We start from the raw sequence: 22,954 nt of genomic DNA, 5'->3' as shown, positions 1-22,954 counted from the left end.
GTTGATTCTTTCTACAGTTTTTTTGGATTCTACTTCATTTAATTCTGATTTAATTTTGATTAATTCTTTCCGTCTACTGGATTGGGGTTTATCTTGCTGCTCTTTTTCAAGGAGGTTTAGATGTGTCATTAAATTGTTATTTTCAGATCTCTCCAATTTGTTGATGTAGGAGCTCAGAGCTATAAACTTGCCTCTGAGTAGTGCCTTTGCTGTGTCCCAGAGGAGCTGGTAATTTGTGTGTTCATTTTTGTTGAATAGCATGAACATGTTAATTTCCTTTCTAATCTCTTCCATGACCCACTCATGATTCAACAGTGTGTCGTTCAGCCTCCATGTGATACCGGACTTTCTTTGGAGGCTTTTGGTGTTGAGTTCTAATTTTATTCCCTTGTGGTCAGAGAGAATGCAAGGTATAACTTCAATGTTTCTGAATTTAGACAAGTTTGCTTTGTGGCCTAAAATGTGGTCTATTTTAGAAAACGTTCCATGTGCTGCTGAGAAGAACGTGTATTCTGATGCTGCTGGGTGAAATGTTCGGTAAATGTCTGCTAAGTCTAGTTGATCTATGCAGCTGTTTAGATCTGCAGTTTCTCTGTTGACTTTTTGCCGAGTTGATCTATCTAGTGGGGAGAGTGGTGTGTTAAAATCCCCAACAATTAATGTCTTTGGATCTATATGGGATTTGAGGGAAAGTAGTGTTTCTTTGATAAATTTGGGTGCTCCATTGTTTGGCGAATTGATATTTAGAATTGTAATATCCTCCTGAAGGAGAGATGCTTTAATTAGTATGTACCTACCTTCTTTATATCTTCTCACGAATTTTAATTTGAAGTCTATTTTATCTGATATTAGGATTGCAACTCCCGCCTGTTTATGAGGGCCGTTTGCTTGGTAGATTTTGTTCCAGCCTTTAACCTTGAAAATGTGTTTGTTTTTACGGGCAAGATGTGACTCGTGCAGGCAGCAGATAGAAGGGTCTTGTTTTTTAATCCAACTAGACAGTCTATGTCGCTTAATTGGAGAGTTCAGTCCGTTAACGTTAACAGATAGGACTGATAGGTATTTGGGAGTTCCTGCCATGTTATCCACCTTCTTGGGGGCTGTGAAAACTGGGTTCTTCCTAAGGTTCTTGGATTCTCAGTTTGGGTGCAGTTTCTTTGCCTTTGTTTCGGTCTTGTTGGTTTTCTATGTGTAGGACATCTTTAAGAATCTTTTGTAGGGCTGGTTTGGTGGAGATGTATTGTTTCAATTTTTCTTTGCTATGGAAGGTTTTTATTTGGCCTTCAGTTATGAAGGAGAGTTTAGCTGGGTACAGTATTCTTGGTTGATAGTTGTTTGTTTTTAGGGCATGGCATACGTCATTCCAGGCTCTTCTTGCTTTGATTGTCTCTGCTGAGAAATCTGAGGTGATTCTAATTGGTTTCCCTTTATAGGTGATTACCCTTTTCTCCTTGACAGCTTTAAGGATCTTTTCCTTGTTCTGGGTTGATCCTGTGTGGATTATAATGTGACTGTGGGATGTCCTATTCTGGTCTGGTCTATTTGGGGTTCTAAAAGCTTCTTGTATCTGCATAGGCCTATCTTTTTGTAAGTTTGGGAAGTTCTCTTCTAGGATTCTGTTAAACAAATTTCCTAGACCATTAACTTCTGTTTCTAGGTGCTCCTCTACACCCATTATCCTTAGATTGGGCCTTCTGATGGTGTCTTCCAGGTGTTGTATAGACCTACCATATTTCTTGGACTTGTCTTGGATGGTTGTATGTTCTTTCTCTATAATATCTAGGCTGTTTTCAATCCCTGAGATTCGATCTTCTGCATGGTCTAACCTGCTGTCAAGACTCTCTACTTTGTTTTTTATCTCTTTTCCTTCTAATTGGTCAGCTTTGATGGCTTCAAGTTCTTTGTTGAAGCTCTGTTTTAGGTCTTGTATGAATTTCTTTACTTCCTTAATTTGGTGTTCAGTGTTTGTTCTCAAATCACTTAGTTGATTGGTTATGGTTTCTTTGGACTCCCATTCCTTCTGTTGGGTTCCATTCAGCATTCCCTTTGTGGTCTCCTTGACTTCCTTCAGCTCTTTGTTAATGGATTCCATGAATGCCTTTAGTGATCTTTGTGTATTCTCTACCTGGTCTCTCAATTCCTGAATTTCTCTTTGATTAGCTTCCTCCCGTCTGTGGGATTCCTGCAGTTCTCTTTCTTCCCGTTCGTGGGATTCCTGCAGTTCTCTTTGAGTGTTCTCTGCCTGCTCACGGCATTCCTCCCTTTCTCTTTGAGTATTCTCTAGTTGTTCACGCAAATCCTGTATCAGTTTTTGAGTAGCTTCCTCACGCTTATGATATTCCTGTATAAACTTCTGGGATGCCTCCTCTCTCTCCCTATCACGCTCATACAGAGTCCTTTGTACATTGTCAAACTTCTCATTTATCATATTTGCTATTATTGTTTGTAGAGCTATTTGAGAACTCTCCTCTGGATTATTCTTTATCTGTTCTAATCCCTGATTATCAAGGTTGGGAATTGAGATACCCGAATTTGCCATTTTTCTTGTGTTTTTCCGGCTTACTCGGCCCATTTGAGATGAAGATTGCACCAGTTTTGTGCTAGAACACTATCTTAAGGCAACCATCAACCAAAGTTTGCATTTGTACAGTCAATAGTCTACAGATACAATCTAGTTCAACAGATACATCTATTCAACATCAAACAACTATATGTTAAAGGACTTCGAACCGCAGAAAAGAATTTGGAAAACCAGAAATTATTTGGATTAGGGAGAGATGTGGGTAAAAAATAGGAATAGATTGGTGTGGGGAGGCACAGGGAGAGTTAACTATGTCCTAATCACAATGCAGGAAATGGGTTGGGTAGGATGCAAGTAGAGAGAGAGAGAAAAAGAAGAGACAGAAAGGGGAATAAAGAGAGACCAGAAAAAGAATAGAAACGTAAAAATTAATGTTATTATAGAGGTTAAAAGATCGTCTATTTACAGAGGGATGTGAATATGTTCAGAAAAGGGGAGGGACATAGAGGAGATGTGAAAATCTTTAAGGATGGGAAAGGGAGAAGAAAACATCAGAAGTTCAGTAGAGCTAGACAAAAAACAAAAAGATAATTAAGAAAGAAAGAAAAAGAGAAAGAAGTCAAGAAAAGAAAGGAAAACGCTCATTCACATATTCCTAAAATAAAAATTATAAGATGAGAAAAAAAAAAGTTACTGGAAAACAATTATTTTTTCAGAAGAGGCAAAAATTAAAGATTAATAAAAGTTTTGGAAGGGAAAATATATATATACACACACACACATATATATATATATATATATATATATATATATATATAAGGTAACAAAAAACAAAAAACAAGCAAAAAAAAGAAAAGAAGAACAAGAAAAAAAAGAAAAAAAGTCTTTTGTTTTTTTTTGGGGGGGGGAGGAGTGGGAAGAATACTGTATCTCCCTTTTGTCTGTAACCAGTCCCTTGTTGGAGTCTCTGGTCAGCTTGAGGTCCTGTGGCTTGATTGGTTTCTTAAGTCGGTTTGTTGGAAGAGGCAGAAAAATGCTCTGCTTTACCCAAGATTTTGAGATCCCCCTCCCAGGTTAGTTTTCTGGGAGGGTGATCTGCTTTGAGAATCACAAAAGAGGGGGATGTGGTGATGAGGCTAGGTTCTGGGTAGAGTTGAGGCCTTTTAACAAACAGTAGCTTTTCCCTGGGGCTATTTTGTGATAAAGCTCACAGTGCCCAGCCTGGAGCCATTCTCAGGGTTTCTGTTTTTCAATTGATTGTGGTGGCTGCTAGAGGGAGGGGCAGCCTCTGGCTCTGGTTACCCAGTGAGGCAAGGCACTCCAATGGCTGGCGCCTGAGCTGGGTGACTTTTCCCTGGATGGAGCTGAGTCTGGCAGGTCACTTCGCCGTTAAGTTCTTGTGACCTGCTAAATGACTCGTTTTATTCCAAGGCCTGAGTTGGAGCTAGCAGCTCCTCCGAGCTTTGTCGGTATCCAAGATGGAGATCTCCGGTGCTGGGGGGGGAGGGGTGGCCTTCCCTCCTCTGCTCCCTGAGGAGTGAGGACGTCGGGCTGGTACTCATGCCGAGTCTTGGATCCTGGGTCGTCTCTGGTCTGCAAACAGCAGGATGAAGATGTCCGCTCCTTGTTGGTTCTTGTTGGTGTTGAGTAGAATCCACTCGTCCGCTGCGTCTGGCTCCTTCATCCCGGACTCTCTGTGTCTCAGGTATGACCCCGCGGCGGTGGTCGCCGTCCCGACCCTGCCGCCGCAGCGGCAGCTGATGTGTTTCCTTGGCTTCCCCTCTCTTGTCTAACTCTCTGTCCTGTGATGGCACACTTGGTGTGATTCTCTGGCTTAGGACTGTTCACTGGAACTCTAAAACTTCTTTCTATGCGAGAGCTTGTTCAGATTCCAGCTTCTCCTCCGCCATCTTCCTGGAACTCCTCTAGCTCAAGAATTCTAAGAACATTTAGAGTGCAAGTAATTTCTCATCACCAAAGGAAACCCAGGAAGCTCTTGAACATCTGACCTTTCAGAAGTGGAAGTCAGAGTGTCATAGATTTTCCAGCCCTGGTTGGCTTCACCTTGTGATCCTCAGACCTCAGTCTCCTGAGCTAGGGTGACAGGCATGAGCTACTGGTGCTCTGCTAGTTTCAGAAATATAATGACATTAACAATATAAGTCAACTGCATATCACAATGGGCTTGGGGAATGTATAAAGCTTTTCAACGTTGGACCTTTCAGAACTCTGTAGGACACACGGTTATATTGCTAGAGCCTGAAAGGCTGGGCATATGGGTGTTCTACACTTCAACCTGGAGCTCTGACTCCAATTCTGGTGTATATCAGCATTCATTTTCCAGAGAATGTTCTCCTAATTAGCAAATAGGAAAAATACTTTGATTAACCCTCACTTTTTCTCCTGATGTGTGTCTTAAACTCAAACCTAGGCACTATACCTGAGCCCTTCAGCTTAAGGCGAACACTCTATCACTTGAGGCATAGCATCACATGGGGTCTCTTTGTGGTGCATTGGAGAGAAGAGTCTAACAGGCTTTCCTTGCATAGGCTGTCTTTGAACTGTGGTCTTCAGATTTCAGCCTCCTGAGAAGCTAATGTTCCAGTTTGAGCCACCGGCACATGGCATATTTTTTCTGACAGTCCTGGGGCTTGATTTTAGGGCCTGGGTACTGTCTCTGAGCTTCTTTTTCTCAAGGTTAGCACTCTACCACTTTAGCCACTCCTCAGCTTTTGGCTTTTTCTGAGTTGTGGCACTGAGGATTCTAACCCTGGCATCCATGAATCCTGAGCATGCCCTCTACCAGTAAGCCAAATTTCTAGCCCCACCCTTACAATTTTATCCCTCAACTTGCCTATCTTCAAGAAAAGGCTTCTAAGTATAAATAATCTAAAAAAATCTCTATAGGAAGGTTTCCAAAGATAAATAATACAAAGCTCATACTTGGGAGAGATCAAAACATGTGAAGACTGTGACAAATGCTTCCATTTAATTATGTATCATGTTCAACACTTAAAAAGTATTAATGAAAAACGAGTCAATGTCCTAAATTATTGTGTATAATTTTATAATAGATGTACAACATGTACTAAATATTATGTGTATAATAATACTAAATACAATAAGCAATAAATGAATCAAGTAAAAAATAAAATAAATGCAAAATCAATAATAAAAATCATAATATGTAAACTTACATATGGAAATATATATCATATATTCTACCTAGATAGAAATATTTTTCCATTGCAGGGCCTTCATTGAGACCCTGTTGTCTCTAGCCTGAATTTCTTTTCCTCAAGGACTGTGAGCTTTGCCTTCACCCATGGTGCAAAAGATTTACCTGGATGATGAGATCAAATCCCAGCAATGATGGAAATACTTGCTCCAGGTCCAAGACAGTGACTTATTTTTTTTAATGGAAGCAGTTATTTTTATTCAGTTCCATACTGAACATTAATAAAAGCAGTGTAGAATTTTGTAAATCTGTACAGACATCTCTCCCTTACCCCCCAAATACTTCTCTGAGTACTACTTTTTTCAATTTGATCTCAGTTCAATATCAGCTGAGATAGGAACGTCTGTGACACTCTTATCTCCAATTCACTGCCAAAGAAAGCTGCAAATGGACTTATGGCTCAAGTGGTAGAATGCCAGCCTACAACAAAAAGCTCAGGGACAGAACCCAAGCATTGAGTTGAAGTCCTGGAATAGTGCATATACATACAGAAAGGAAGTAAGTCACTCAAGTTTTCAACCTTCCATTTCCCTAATCCTAACTCCTATTCTGGTCAGAACCCTAAGAGTAACCTTGATGATAATAGTAACCACATCTGAAATTAATGGAAATTACTCAAGTTTAGATTACTTCCTTTTAGATATGCATTGTCTTTGAAATGATTTGCAGTTTGCTCCAAATCCTACAGATTCGCTGACTTGGACACTGAAATCTATCTTGTTCCCTATTAGAAATCATTAATCTCAAATCTTCATATCATAAAAAAATACCATAGTTTTCACAGATTTTAACTTTTACTGAACTCCTGTATCTCCAAAAACAATTTGCAGGTTTACTTAAAATCTGCTCTACTTCTAAACCATAACTATATACCTAAACCTTACTAGAAACATAACTCTAAATTTAACCCTATTGAACCCTGAATAGTAAACTTAGGGAAACTCTGTAGTTTTTGTTAAATTTCATACTTAGTTTACTTGAAAGTGTTAGCAGAAAACTCAGTTTTACCTTAAAGGTTACCGTTCCCTAACCCTAAGCCTAAACTGAATTAGAAAAGTAAACCTAAACATAGAACTAATGGCCTTTGGTTTCTAAAAACCACACAAATACATTAGTTTTATTCATCCAAATCCTATTCAACTCATCTTTCTTAACATAGTTTGTAGTTTCACTCATTATCTTGTCTTTATTGTAATCCTAACCTAACTGGAATATTGAGGTTAACCCTCACACTAATCATACCCTAATCTTAATTTTATTAGCCGTTTCCTATTTCACATTCATTCTAATTCTAACTTGACTTCTCATTCAAAGATTTACATTCAGTTTGACCCTAAATGCGGCGAGCGCCTTCTCGGCCAGCGAGGAAGAACGACCACCACACCAGGAGTCTTCTCAGATCACACTTTATTGGAGAGCCTTCTTGTTGATAGGAGAGCTTGAGCGAGAGACCCTGTGTACAGAAACGTGGCCGCTTATATATGGAATAGGAACACGGGTTGTTCTGTCATTGGTCGTCTGCCTTTCACCGTCACCAAGTGCCACGGGATTGGCTGGGGACTCTACGTGTCTCGTGCATGCGCAAAGCCCTGGACACAGTCCCGCCAAGCACTGCCTAATATGGAGTTGTTTACCTCAAAGCAGCAAGGAAGTGGGCGCCATCTTGTAATGGCGTTCGCCCCGGCTCCCCGCACCTAAATTTTCCATTTCTCTTATGCTTACACTAACCTCAGCTGGAACTGAAACCTAACTTTCACCCTAATTTATAATCCAATTCTAATGTTAAAGAAAAAGTCTAGTTTTTAATCATTCTCATGAATATTCCAATTTTCGCTCTGGAAATGAGTTTCAGTTTGCCCTAATTCCCACAAATTATCTGACTCTACCCCTGAAGTTATCTTGTTCCCTAACATGAACCATTATATTATTTGTCCTCAAATTGTCTTACCAGGAAAAATACTGTAGTTTCCATTGATCCTACCTTTTCCTGAACCACTGTATCCTAAAACAGTTTCAGATTTACTTATCATCTAGTACTTTACTTAAAGACAACTCTCAACCTAAACCTGGTTGGACAACTCTCATTAATCATTACAAGAATGGTCACTGAGGAATAAACATAATGATAAACCTCTAGTTACTATTCATTCTCACATATTTGCTTCTACTTGTTAGTGAGAACCTAATTTTATACTAAAAATTTTCTTATTCATAACAGAAATATAATCATTAGAAAATACTGAACCTAATCTTAATCCAAATTATATGACAATACTAACACTAACACACAAGTACACTAGTTTTCACTCATCCTAACTTGTTTCAAATAAGCCTTCCAAACATAGGTTTCAATTTTTTTCCAATATCTTAGTCATTTTCTAACCCTAAACTTAATATTTCTTAACTGGAACATTGAGTATAACCATCAGCCTAATTGTAAGTAGATTCTAATATTAATAGCAATTCTCTAGTTCACATTCATTCGAATACTTACTAGACTTATATTAAAATTTAACTTCAATTTGACCCTCATTCTCGAAATAAATTACAGGTTTTCTGTAAACTCTACAGACTTTCTCACTCTTAACACTGAGTGTATCTTGTTCTATAACAGGAATCATTAGACCCATAGATCTCAAATATCTCCTGATATTATGAAATACATTGTACTTCCATTTTCCCAACTTTTCCTGAATTCCTAGTACCTAAAAAAAGTTCAGCTTTACTTAACATTTGACACATTTTTTTTTCTTTTTGTCGGTCGTGGGGCTTGAACTCTGGGCCTGGGCACAATCATCGAGTTCTATAGCTCAAGGTGTAACCACTTGAGCAACAGCACCATTACTGGGGCTATCTTTCAATTGTGATCCTCAGAAATCAGCTTCCTGAGTAGCTAGGATAAGAGGTGCGAGCCACCAGTTTAACCCATTTCTTTATCCTCAACTCCGGATAACCAGAAACCTAATCCTAATCACAGATTGATTTAACACCAAATGGTTAATGTAAAGAAAATTGTCTAGATTCTATTCAATCACACATTTTTTGGCTTCTACTTCTTAGAGGAAAACTAAAATTTACCTTAAAACTTATCCTTCCCTAACCCTAACCAGAACAAAAATGTATCTCACACTTTAAACCAAATTATATCTGAATGTTTAAAGTAACACAGATTGGTTTTCATTCATTCTTGCCATTCATTCTTCTTAAAATGTGTGGCAGTTTTACACAATATCTTACATCTTTTTCTCATCCTAACCCCAGCTCTAACTGGAACACCTTGCCTAATCCTAAGCCTACATATAACCGAACCATCATGTTAATATAAACCTCTTTTTTTCACATTTATCGTAACTCTTGCTCAGCATGTAGGCCTAAATTTTACTTGCATTTTGAACCTACATTTTTAAATTGTTTTTCTATTTCCTGTTACGTTTTATTTTCATTATTTAACAAAAATTATTTTGTTGTAAAGATGCTTTAAAGAGTGATTAGTTACATGTGTAAGTTAAGGAGTACATTTCTTGCTGAGTATTGTTACCCCCTTCTTTCTTGTTCAGCCACTATTCCATCCCTCCACTCTTCCCTTACTCCTCCCTTCCCATGGTGTAAACTTCATTTTCCACACAGTGTCTTGTGAGTATTTTTGTTGCAATGGGTCATCCTGTGTTGAACCTAAATTTTCTATTTCTCTAACCCCAATTCTAATTCTGTCTGGAATCCTAACCCTAACCATAATAATAATGATAACTCAATTCAGAAGTTAATAAAAACTACTCAATTTTTTGTTCATCCTGTTAATCCAATGTGCATCATGATTTAAGTTGCAGTTTAGCTTAAATCTTCCAAATTTGTTTATATGCACATTTATAAAAATGTAATTTTATGTGAAAAACAGAAGATCTTTGGAAGAAGGAGTAATGAGAAGGAAATGGAGTATAATCACATACGTTAAATATATTATGGCATTATCACTTCCCACAAGTAATAACCATTAACAAAATAAACTAAAAATAAATAAATGACACACTGCTTTCTAATGTTCTTTACGAGAGACATGATATGTCTTATGAAAGAAATAATTTTGTTAGATAAACTTTGTTTGTGCATAATTTATATTGTTATTGGCCAATTATTTAACTTAATGAATATAAATTTATTGAATAAGATTCCATGACAAAAAATATAAAACAGTTACTTAGCAATTGTTTGAGAAAAAGTTATTGTCCTGAGTTTTAGGAAACTGAATTTTTATTTCCCTTAAGCAATGAATTAGGTTTACTCATCTAGTATTTGTCATAAGTTTAGAGAACATAATTGGCATGAAAAACAACTAACTGTACATCTTCTTTCTTGAATGAGTGATATTTTAAACATTTTATTTTATTCAAATGCATACTGCATTTCAAAATAAATGCAAATTTTTCTCCTTTCAGAACAAGTACTTACACTGAAATTAAATATACTAGCATATTAAGGTATTTAAAAGCTAAATTTTCTATGTTTTATATATAGCTCTACATATTCAGAATGACATGATATTTTTTATTCATAAACGTCTAACCTCAGATTTTTGCTTCATCAATATATTGTCTCATGAGGTTGTAGTGAAGGCTCCAGTAAGCAGCGTGGTCAAAGCCGTTTCCTGAATTCTAAATTTTAAATCTAATCATTTTTAGGCTTTGATAATATCATTTACTATCTCTTCAGAGCAATTAAGCTAAAATAAATACTACTTTTTAAACTTTTCACACACATTGTAAATAATATTAACATAGGCCAAAAAGAGACTATTTCAGACTCATCATATTTGGTGATCTTACTGTGAAGAATGTAGAGAGTAGAAGGTCCTTAAACTCAATAAATAGTTTTGGTTAAATTAAATCATATATCTGGATTTCTAATTTAGAGGTTAATCACATGGAAACAGGAAAATAAAAAAAATTTACTTTGGGATCAACAGAAAAAGATATTTGTGCATGTACCACAGTTGCTTTAATAGTCTGTAGTTGAACACTGAACTTCGATCTATATCTTGGCTGTTGTTGTAAATAATGTGAATAACAATGAACTACAGATGTATTTACAAGATACCCAGAGAGAAATAATCACATGATTGGTGTATCAGATGATATTTCAACTTTGGATATCTTTAGAAAACTGCATACTACTTTCTACAACGAGAACACTAACCTGTATTTTGAACAAGAGTGTAGAAAATTTCCTTTTCTCCACAGTCTCGCCATCCAACATTATTACCTTTTGAGTTCTTTTAAAGGGCAGGTTTTTACCGTGTGAAGTACCCAAGACTGGCCTAAGACTCAAATCCTTTTACCCCAACCTAATAATCGCTTGGAATTACCTGGTTCCTTGGATATTTTTGATAAGAGTTATGATAGTTATGAAGTAGTAAGTATCTTAGTAATTTTGAATTGCATTTCTCTAATGACTTCTCTTTACAAAGAATTAAGCCAGCATAGAAGTTGTATTAAATACAAATTTGTAAACCCACACGCGATTTTCAGGGCTTTTTGGAAAACATGTCTATTCAGAACTTTTGTCCATTTTTAATCAAGTTTCTTGTTAACCTCATCTTTAATCTCTCTATACAAAATCAATAATTAGTTCAAGGTAGTAGAAAGGAAAACATTAAGCAACTCCTAACATTTTTCAATTTTTTATAACATGATATTGCTTAAATCATTTTCTGTTAACACTTGAGACTCTATAACTCAATTTAGTTAGACCTTTTACAAGGCTATATGTATTTTATTTATTTTACTTTGATTTTTCTTTCCAAAGTCTGTGTGACTAATTTCCTATGGTTTCTTTCTGTCTCATGTTATTCAGATTTGAAAGTGAAGAATAAATGTAAGGATGCAAACAAAAAATTATACAGTTCCCTCTGATGATTCCTCTACAAGAATGAGGAAAGTGTTCATCCTTCTAAGGACCTATGATAGCATATCAAAAAGAGAATTCATTTTCTATGTCTTCCTTATCTTTGTAAATTGAATGATGTAAAACACAATATACTGCTCAGATACTTTCATGTTTTTTCAGTTTTGCACATTTTCATATGGATTTCACCTCAGTCTACAACATTCCTTCATCGTTCTGTCCCTGATATTTTTACACTATCAAGACATAAGATAACCAGTTTGATTTACAGCATGAGAAGTTATCTACCTGGCTTCCTTGGAAGCAGAGTATGGTCAATAGATATTACTTCTGGTTGCTCATTACATGTAATGGTTTCTGTACACATTCTGTACACATTCTGTACACATTCACATTCTGTTTAGTATTTTAAAAAGACATGGCTAAACTAAAAGTTCATTCATAGAAGTTTATGTTAAGTGTTTCATAAGTTTTATTTCTCTTAATTCTTAAGATAACATTTGCTATAATGCTAATGTTATTGCCATTTTATGGTTGGGAAAAATTGTAATTAAAGTCAGTAAGTGCATGTCCCAAAGACACACACAGTGAGGAAGGAAATGAGTCAAAGTTTCCAAAAGTCTTTCAGAAATATCAAAAAGGTCGGTAAAATCTCTCCATTCTCTTACACTCTCAATTCAATATTCATATTGACCAAGAAATAATAGCATAGCAATACTTGCTATGTTATTATGGTGATTGTTTTCTATCACATTTTGTCTTCAACACAGACTATGTTTGTGATATTGGGTTATCATGCACAGAGCAGAGCTTATAAATTGAGGTCCAAAGAGAGCCAAATTTTTTCTGTCCCACAGTTCCAGTTTCCTTTTTAAAAAGTCCTAAAACGTTTAAATATCATCACTTACTGTCTTTTAAGAATCCCAAAACGAAATAAATTCACATATAATCACTTTAAAATGCTTTAAAAGTAGGAGATAATAAAACAGGCCCCCATGAAGTAAATTTTCTTCTATTTTAAAAATTATTCTGAAAGCCTTGTGCTGGCTGGTCACACCTGTAATCCTATCTACTCGGGATATCTACTCAGGAGCCTGAGATCTGTGGATAACATTCCGGAGCCAATCAGGGCCAAAAAACAAAAACAAAAACAAAAACAAAAACAAAAACAAAAAACAACTTCATGAAATTATTTTTCAAAATTTTTAATGAACAGACAAAAAGCCAGGAATGGAGATGTAGCTCATATAGTAGCTTACCAAGGTAGATAGGAAAGGCCTCGCAAGACCTTGAAGCCCTGATTTTAACTCTGAGTACTCCAACACACATGCATTGGGTGCGTTTGCATGCTCACGCAAGTTTGCTGGTGCGCTGCCGAGATCACACACACACACACAAACACAGCACATTCAAATTACCTTCATATCAGTGTTCTACATTAATTTCTTTGTTAATGATAATATATGGGTAAAACAGTGGAAATGAACTCTTCCATCTCAGAACATTTTTATATGTTTTTTATTTTAATAATACTGTGCAGAGGGGTCACATTTACATGAGGAAGGAAATTAGTACATTTTTCTAACAAGCATTGTTACCTCCTCCTTTATATTTCCCCTACTATCCTTTCCCTCCTACCTCCACAAATACACTCCCCTCCCCATTTTCTATCCCCCATCCTAAATTGTAAAGTTCATTTTTCAACATAGTGTCTTGTGCATCTCATGGTTACAATTGGTTAAACTGCATCCCTATTTGAGCATTTTTCCCTTCCTCTCCCCAAATTTCCTACAAGATGTAGGTGCACCAACTTCAAATAGAGAGAAAACAAGGGTTATAGCGTGGGGGAGGAACATACAATGAAACAAAAATAAATGACATCGTACATTATAAGTAAGTTCGAAACAATAGCAAGAAACATAGAACCACTTGTGTCCCTATCTTGGGGTTCAATTCCCTTAACATCATCTTGTCTGGTATTATGCACATAACGTTTGAGCTTTTCAGCTTATTCCAGACATATATTCGTTATTGAAAATAAGGGAAACCATGGGACTTATGTTTTTTGGGACTTGGCTTACTTCACTCAATAAATTTTTTTTACAAGTCTTTGTACTTCCTAACAAATTGGGAGATGTCATTCTTGCTGATAGAGGCATAGAATTCCATTGTGTATATATACCACATTTTCTTGATCTATTCATCTAATGGGGGCATCTGGGTTAGTTCCATATCTTAGCTATCGTAAATAATGCTGCAATAACCATAGTTGTGCTGGTAGTTTTAGTATGGTCTTGTTTGTGATCATTTGGGTAAATCCCCAAAAGTGGGATTGCTGTCATAGGGGAGCTTTATGTAGAGTCTTTTGAGGAACCTCCATACTGCTTTCCAAAGTAATTGAACAAGTTTACACTCCCACCAAGAATGCAGTACGGTTCCCTTGGGGCCACATCCCTTCTAGCATCTGTTTTTGTAAAAATATGGAATGCTTCACGAATTTGCATGTCATCCTTGCACAGGGGCTATGCTAATCTTCTCTGTATCGTTCCAATGTTAGTGTATGTGATGCTGAATTGAGCAAAGAACATTTTTTATATAAAGTACAGTTTATTGATTTTATTAAACTAATAATTTTTTATTAAACTAGTAAGTTCAAAACTAGTAAGTTCAAAAGAATTGTTGTGAAATTTTAGAACCATGTATTTCTTACATAAGCACACATTTAAGAATAAAATCAAGACTGACATGTCAAAACAAAGTAATTCCAGATATTTGTTATTCAAGAAATGTGTAGGAGGAGGAATTCAATTATTCTATAAAAGGCACCTGTCATAATGAATTGTTAAGGTTTGTTAAAAGTTTTAATGTTTTACACATGTTTAATTTTGGGATTTTGCTTATATATGCCAAAATTAGGATTGTTTGGCAAGTATAAAACTTTTCTATAAAGTATTTAAGATTTACGGTAGCAGCTATTAACTACTAAATATTTACATTTCAGAGTTTATAGAAACCTTATTAATGAGAAGTTGCAAAGTCTTTGTGTAAAGAAGTAGAGTGAAGAGTTAAGACTATGTTAACTACACAGTTTCTGTTAAAACATTAGGGCTAACTTCCTTTATATGTTAGTGAGGAAAAAATGATGATGTAAGTCATAAACAAATGATGAGATGAGCCATAAATAGTCATCTTAGTGGGAAACTTTAAGACTATGCATATTCTATAAAACTCTGGTTGAACATCAATACCTTAGCCAGTGTTAAATGTACAGAAATATGAAAACATAATAAAATCTAATATGTCTACACTTCAAATACTGAAAATACTGATAATTGTTTTGTTTTTTATTTTATTAATCATTAATATTTAATTATTGGTTTTCTTTATTTGTAGAATTGTTTTCCTTGTTGTAATATAATACAACATTTGGTAAGTCATCATTAGGAGGTACTTTGAGAAGCTTACTGGGATCGCCAAACCAGGTTTAATAGGTGAATGTGAATTTACAAAGAGGAAAATTAAAAACAAAATATTTATTAAAAAATGATCAAGTAGAGTCTGAATCAGGAGTGTTGATAAATGCTTAGCCCTAGGCTGAAGCAGCAGTATTACTGAGTTAAAGCCATAAAAGTGAGAGACTTTTTGTTGTATTTTTTATTTTGACTTTGGTGGTCATGGGGCTTGAACTCTGGGGCCTGAGTGCTATACCTCAGCTCAAGGCTAGCAGTACCACTGAGGCGCAGTACCACTTCCATCTTTTTCTGCTTATGTGGTGCCGAGGAATGAAACCAAGGGCTTCATGAATGCAAGGCAAGCACTCTACCACTGATCCACCTTCCCAGCACCTGAGAGACTATGTTTTCAAAAATCATTTAAACAACATTTGATTTCTGATTTGGGTTATGTTATGAAATATATGAATATCTTTTTATATTTTTGTGAATTGTAATACTTCTAAATTTATACTAACTTTAGCCACTTTATCCTTTTCAAAGTTATGAAATATCTCTGAGAGTTTGTTTTTGTGAAGATTGTTTTTGCATTTATAATTTCTTCTGAGTCACATTTATTTTTATCAAAATAACTTTATATTTCATGTTGATATGTTGTCATACATCAAATATCTTCAAATGTACAATTAGAGTCTAAAGATAGCAGTATGAATATTCTCATACAGCTCTTGTTTATCTGTTATGCACTTTCAGTATTATGATATTTCTCTCTCACTCTCACACTCTCTCATTTCCTCTCTTTCACTTACATGCTCCATGTCTGCTACTTAGAATTTCTGCTGCTCTATTATTATCATTCAGGATCCATGGGTTTTGTGGGAACATGATAGCGACCATCACTTACCCTTGCATTCTTTAAGAGTTATAACAGTGATATGATATTATTATCTAACATTTAAATGGCAAAACACCAAATCTATTAATTCCTTTTCAATTTTACTACTATTATAAATTTTATCACATAACAAGCATTGGGATGGATAAGATACTGTGACCTGTGTCCTAAAAAGTTCTTTTTCTTTTACAAACAATCTTTTTCTTTTATTATCAGTAAGTACATGCAATGAAAACAAAGCTATACTATGGAAAGTAGACTAAAGATGGTCCCAAGGATGAAAACAAAGGAATGGGGGAAGTGAGTACAAAGGATGCCCATTTATCATGTACACTTTGTGAGAATGACAATATGCTGGGATCTATAGATTAAATCACTGAACAACTGATATATATATATATGCACATATATTTATATATGTATATTTATTTACATATGCATATATGTGTGTATATTTCCTTATACATGTACACATGTAAGTTACTATACTCACATACATATACACATGTATACATGCACACATGGAGCAAGACACATAATTACAGCCAATACAAGTTTCATTACTTGCTGAATATGCCTTAGACAGAATGCTTGGAACAATATATATTGAAGATGTATTTGTCTCTAAGAGTTTCTTATCTCTTAAAACTGGTAGGTTTAGAGAGATTCGACTTACAAAATGCAGTACAAGTGACAGCAAATCACTCGGAAGTCTCAGTAAGTATAGGTCATGTGTTGTCTCCATGCTCCCTACGGGATGTTTGCTCTTGTAAGCACTCTAAACAACCAGAGTAGCTGGAGAATACCCAGGTAAAGAATAAAGTATAAGGCTTTAAATGGCATCCTTACTTGAGCTCTTTTCCAACAGCCAGCATGAATTCCTAAGCAGATGAGTGAGTCCTCAGAGAACTGGACTCTACATATACATTTAACCAACCTATATGAAAAGTTCTATGACAGAAATGCTGACTGAGGTCCTGCTGATTTGCTGGCCAAGAAAATAAGAAAAAAAGAAAGTACTTTTTAATGTTTTAATGTTTGAGAATAATTTGTAATCTGTCAATAAATGTGTAGAACACAATTATACCAACTGACATAAAAATGATGGCGTTTCATTTATGTGCTTTTGGAGTTGGCGAGTGACCTTAGGTGTGTCTACACGAGCAGAATAAGCATAAATCAAGCCAGCATTTCTTCATTTAAGATATAAAGAAAGGATACAGGTTTACCCATTGGAACAATGAGATGTACAAGACACTCGACCAGAGTGGGAGGTGAAGGGGGGAGGTGGGGAGGTGTGAAGGGAAAGGATGGTAGGGGAAAAACAAAGGAGGGGGCAACAATGCTCAATAAGAAATGTACTCATTACTTTATGTAACTGTAACCCTTCTGTACAGTATATTTACAACAAAAATATATATTAAAAAGATACAAGGAAAACTTCTACACTTATATGAAGTTGTATTTGTCACTCAATATCAGTAAAGTATTGGTTTTAGGACCACAGGCTTATCACTTTGGATAATCAAAATCTCTACGTGAACACAATATATTATTTAAGTTAGAATCTGCCCACAAGCTAGTGCAGTGAACTTGCTATGAGAATTTTTACTACGTTCTATGTTTATAATGAAAAATAAAAGTATATGCACTATCAACAGATACAAATTTTATTCAGATAAGTTTTGTCTGCAGTTTGTGGATGGAATTGGGAAAGCAATTTTGAAAAAAAAATTCATCAAAAAGACTAGTCTGAAAATTGTAACAAGGAGCTAATACAACATCATTGAATAATATGGAACTCCAAGAGAAGTACTTCCATTGAGACAATATCAGAAAGTGTATCAACTCAAAGACTTTTTAGAAATGCAGCTGCTAGAATTCTCATGGAGAGCTTTCATAACACTTTGTGAAGCACAAGTCAGAACCTCACTGAAGTGTAGATGGTTTTCCCTCAACTTTCTGTCATGTTCAGTCATTATTAATGAACATATAGCTAGTCTTCAATAATCCTTTAATAAAATGTTGATGGAGTGTTTATATGCAGAAAGGCTGGGAAGGCTAACTTTTTCCAATTAGGACAGTCTATTCTATGATCCAGCTGAAAGAAAGCTAGGTAAGCATCCATTTATAACCTTCTGAATAATTGTGATTCTGCCCTCATCACATATCTATCCATACCTGTGACTGAGTGAGAGGATTTTAAAAGAATTTAGTTATTTAAAATTTATATTTAGGGTTCCGGGAAGATGGCGGCAAAGAACCTGGAGGCTAAACAAGCTCTTGCATAGAAAGCAGTTTTAGTGCTCCAGTGAACAGTCCTAAGCCAGAGAATCACACCAAGTGTGCCATCACAGTTCAGAGAGTTATGTCAGAGAGGGAAAATCCAGGCAAGGAGACAAATCTGAGCACTTGCCAGCAACTGCCGCTGCCACGGGAGCTGAAGCATCCATACCCACCATACCTGAAAGAAAGAGAGGCCGAGACAAACGTGCCAGATGCAGCGGGTGAGTAGATTCTAACTCAACTCAAGCAAGAACTGACAAGAAGCAGTCATCTTCATCCTGTAGATCACAGAACAGAGATGACCCAGGAACCAAGACTATGGCATTAGTAGAAGGCTGAAATCCTCACTCCTCCTCATGGAGCAGGAGAGAGAATGTCACCCCTCCCCCCCACTACCGAAGATCTCCATCTTTGATACTGACAAAGGCCTGGCTGAGCATCTAGCTCCAACTCAGGCCTTGGAAGAAAACAATACAGTCATTGAGTAGGTCACAGGAAGCTAACCTGACCTGCCAGGCTCAGCTTCACCCAGGAAAATCACCCAGCCTGCGCCACCATCCAAAGCAGTGTCTTTCTTCACTGGGTAAACAGAGCCAGAGGTTGCCCCTCCCACTAGCAGCCTTGACAATCAATTGAAATTCGGTAAACATAAATCTGGAGAATGTCTCCAGGTTGTGCTCTGTGAGTTTCTCAGAAGCTAGCCCCTCAGGGAAAAGCTACTGTTCACTGAAAGGCCTCAACTCTACCCAGAACCTAGACTCATCACAGCATCTCCAAACTAGAGAAAACAGCCATCTCCCTCTTTTGTGATACTCAAAGCAGATCTCCCTCCCATTGAACTAGCCTGGGAGGAGGATCAGAAAATCCTGTGTAAAGCATACCATTTTTCTACCTGCTCAAACAAACTGATTTAAGAAACCAGCAAAGCAACAGGAAAATCAAACACCATAAGCAGACCATAGACTCCAGCAAGAGACTGTTATGGACACAAGGGAGATACAGGATCTTCCCACCCCCCCCCCCCCAAAAAAGAAAGAACTCTTTTTTTATAACTTTTATTAAATTTTTTAAAATACTTTTTAATTTTTAACTTAAAATTTTTTCTATTAACTTCTTTTTCTTCTAATATTTTTATTTTAGGGGTATATGTGTGTGTGCTTTTTTCTTTCTTTCTTTTTTTATCTCTACTCACCTTTTGATCTTTTTTTTCTTCCTTTCTCATTCTTTTGACTTTTTCTTCTCTTTCATTCTTCTTTATGTGACTGAATTGCTGTTCCGCTCTTCAAATATACCCGTAGTCAATTAATAGACCTTACCCCCCAATGTGTACACACTTAATGCAGAAATTTATTACTCAATTCAAAACCTCTTAAACTTAAATTCCTTAATAGCAGTACAACCTCTTTATATCTATATAATATTTTAAGCATTTTTCTTTTTAAGTTTTTCATGTCTCCTTTCCATCCCTCTCCTCTTATCCTATCCATGTTATTCTCTGAATATTGCATTTTTAAATTTTCATAATTTTGAAGTGTTTCACTTTTTAATTTTAATTTTTGTTTTTCTATTATTTCTTGTCTCTTTTTTTCTTTCTCCTTCATTTTCTCTCTAATATCATTTCTCCAGGCTATTCCCCGCTTTGAGATTAGGACTTAGTTAACTCTCCTTCTACTTTTCCACATCCCTCTATTCCTATTTTTACCCACATCGCTCCCTAAACATTAAAATTTCTGGTTTGCCAAATTCTTCTTTTTGTTTCGTAGCCCATTAATACATAGTAGTTTGAGGTTTAATAGATATTTCTGTTGAACAACATTGTATCTGCACACTTTTGACTGTGAAACTAAAGACTTTGGTTGATGCTTGCCTAAAGATAGTGTTCTAGAACAAAACTGGTGTTACTCTCATCCCAAATGAGCAGATCAAGCCAGAAAAACATAACAAAAATGGCAAGTCCGGGTATGTCAACTCCCACTCATGGTAATCAGGGGACAGGACAGATAATGAATAATCCAGAGGAGAGCTCCCAAAAAGCTCTCTAAACACTACTGGTAAACAGGGTAAATGAAAATATTGAAAATCTGCAAAGGACTCTGTGTGAGCATGACAGGGAAAGAGAGGATGCAAAGCAAAGGTCTATACGAGAATATCCTGAGCATGAAGAAGCTACTCAAAGACTGATACAGCAATTGCATGAGCAGCTTGATAAATCTCCAAGAGAAATAAAGGAATTGCGTGAGATGGCTGAGAACAGACAAAGAGAAAATCTGGAATGGCATGAGCAGGATGAGAACACTCAAAGAGAACTACAGATATTGCATGAAAGTGAGGAAGCTAAAAAAGGAATAATACAAGAATTCAGAGAGTGGGAGGAGAATAGACAAAGATTACTAGAGGCATTCATGGAATCCACAAACAGAGAGCTGAAAGAAGTCAGGGAGACCACAAAGAGAATAGAGCACAACAGAAGGAATGGAAGTCCAAGGAAACCATAACCAATCAACTAAATGATTTGAAATTAAACACAACACCAAATTAAGGAAGTAAAGAAGTTCATACAATATCTAAAACAAAGCTCCAACGAAGAATGTGAAGCCATAAAAACCGACCAACTAGGGAGAAAAAAAAAAGAAAGTCTTTATAGTAGGTTAGACCATGCAGAAGATCAAATTTCGGGCATTGAAGACAACGTAGATATATAGAAAAAGAACATACAACCATCCAGGACAAATCCAATAAATATGATAGATTTAATAAACACTTGGAAGACACCATCAGAAGGCCTAATCTGAGGATAATGGGTGTAGAGGAGAACCTAGACACAGAAGATAATGGTCTAGGAAATGTGTTTAACAGGATCCTAGCAGAGAACATCCCAAACATGCAAAAAGAAAGACCTATTCCCATACAAGAATCTTTTAGACACCCAAATAGACCAGAACAGAACAGGCTATGACATCGTCAGTTTATAATTCACAAAGGATCAATTCAGACCAAGGAAATGATCCTTAAAGTTTCCCTATAAAGGAAACCAATTAGAATCACCTCAGATTTCTCATCAGAGACAATCAAAACAAGAAGAACCTGGAATGGTGTATGCCCGGCCCTAAAGACAAACAAATATCAACCAAGAATAATGTACCCAGCTAAACTCTCCTTCATAATCAAAGGTCAAATATAACCCTTTCATAGCAAAGAAAAATGGAAGCAATATATCTCCACAAAACCAGCCCTACAAAAGATTCTTTAAAATGTCCTAAACAGAGAAAACCAACAAGACTACAATAAAGGCCAAAAACCTCACCCAAACTGAGAATCCAAGAACCATAGGAAGAACCCAGTTGCCACAGCAACTGGGTTCTAGAAATCCCAAATACCTCTCAGTCCTATCTCTCAACATTAACGGACTTAACTCTACAATTAAGGGACATAGAGTCTCTAGATTAAAAAGAAAGATCCTTCTATCTGCTGCCTTCAGGATTCACATCTTACCCATAAAAACAAACACATTTTCAATGTGAAAGTCTGGAACAAAATCTACCAAGCAAGCAGCCCCCATAAACAGGCAGTGTTGCAATTCTAATATCAGATTAATAGACTTCATATTAAAATTAGTGAGAAGAGATAAAGAAGTTTGCTACATATTCATTAAGGGATCTCTCATTCAGGAGGACATTACAATTCTAAATATCTATGATCCCAAAAACGAAGTACCCAAATTTATCCAAGAAACACTACTCTCCCTCAAATCCCACATAGATCCAAAGACAATAATTGTTGGGGATTTTAACACATCACTCTCCCCACTAGATAGATCAACTCGGCAAAAACTCAACAGAGAAAACGCAGATCTAAACAAATGCATAGATCAACTAGATTTAACAGACATCTACCATATATTTCACCCAGCAGCATGAGACTATACGTTTCTTTCAACAGCACATGGATACATTTTCCAAAATAAACAACATTTTAGGCCACAAAGCAAACTTGTCCAAATTCAGAAACACTGAAGTTATACCTTGCATTCACTCAGACCACAGGGGAATAAAATTAGAACTCAACACAAAAAGCACCCAAAGAAAGTCCTGTAACACATGGAGGCTGATCAACACACTATTGAATCATGATTGGATCATGGAAGAGATTAGAAAGGAAATTCAAATTTTCAAATATTCAACAAAAATGAACACACAAAATAGCAGCTTCTCTGGGACAGAGCAAAGGCAGTACTCAGAGGCAAATTTATAGCTCTCAGTTTCTACACCAACAAATTAGAGAGATCTGAAACCAACAAATTAATGAGACATCTGAGCCTCCTTGAGAAAGAGCAGTAAGATAAACTCCAATCCAGTAGACAGTAAGAAATTATTACAAGTCAATCAGAATTAAATGAATTAGAATACAAAAAACCATAGAATGAATCGATAAAACAAAGAGTTTGTTTGAAAAAATTAACAAAATTGCTGTCAGAAAACAAATCTTGTCAGAAAAATAATAGAACACACCCAAATAAATAAACTCAGAGAGGAGAATGGAAACATCGCCGCAGAAACAACCAAGATTCAGAATATTATCAGGGAAACTTTATGCTAATAAGTTTGAGAACTTGACAGAAATGGACTTTTTCCTATCAAATATTGACATGACAAAACTAAACCAAG

At 36.1% G+C, this 22,954-nt stretch overlaps 1 non-coding gene across 1 annotated transcript; it reads right to left on the bottom strand.

The window, feature by feature from the left end:
• Positions 1 to 14,131: 14,131 nt before the first annotated feature.
• On the bottom strand, positions 14,132 to 14,238 carry LOC138830093 (U6 spliceosomal RNA). Its single transcript, XR_011372866.1, has one exon. It is a non-coding gene; the product is annotated as a U6 spliceosomal RNA (small nuclear RNA).
• Positions 14,239 to 22,954: the final 8,716 nt, after the last annotated feature.

This window comes from Dipodomys merriami, unplaced genomic scaffold, assembly GCF_024711535.1.
Source record: "Dipodomys merriami isolate MVZ:Mamm:240054 unplaced genomic scaffold, mDipMer1.0.p SCAF_183, whole genome shotgun sequence".
NCBI classification, from domain to species: Eukaryota; Metazoa; Chordata; class Mammalia; order Rodentia; family Heteromyidae; genus Dipodomys; species Dipodomys merriami.
The sequence above is the reverse complement of the archived record's forward strand: the minus strand, read 5'-3'. Positions and strand labels throughout refer to the sequence as shown.